A 210-nucleotide genomic window follows, 5' to 3' on the forward strand; every position below is an offset into this window, starting at 1 on the left:
ACACACACACACACACACACACACACACACACACACACACACACTGAGCCCTCCCTTGTGACAAAACACAACAGCTGAGCGCAGGTCTATTGCCTCCTACGGTGAGGATGGGATAACTCAGCGGGAGAGAAAACTTATAATATAAATAATAAATAGCTTTTGTTTGTGTGATTGAATATTTATATTTATCAGTGGCTCAGTTTGTGATAG

The 210-nt window shown here is 41.4% G+C and overlaps 1 protein-coding gene across 1 annotated transcript in view; it reads right to left on the reverse strand.

Moving 5' to 3' along the window:
• GUK1 (guanylate kinase 1) overlaps positions 1 to 210 on the reverse strand; it is a 32,300-nt gene that overhangs the window by 6,381 nt on the left and 25,709 nt on the right. The window lies entirely within an intron of this gene.

This window comes from Vombatus ursinus, unplaced genomic scaffold (assembly GCF_900497805.2).
Source record: "Vombatus ursinus unplaced genomic scaffold, bare-nosed wombat genome assembly UNPS02014867.1, whole genome shotgun sequence".
Lineage (NCBI taxonomy): Eukaryota > Metazoa > Chordata > Mammalia > Diprotodontia > Vombatidae > Vombatus > Vombatus ursinus.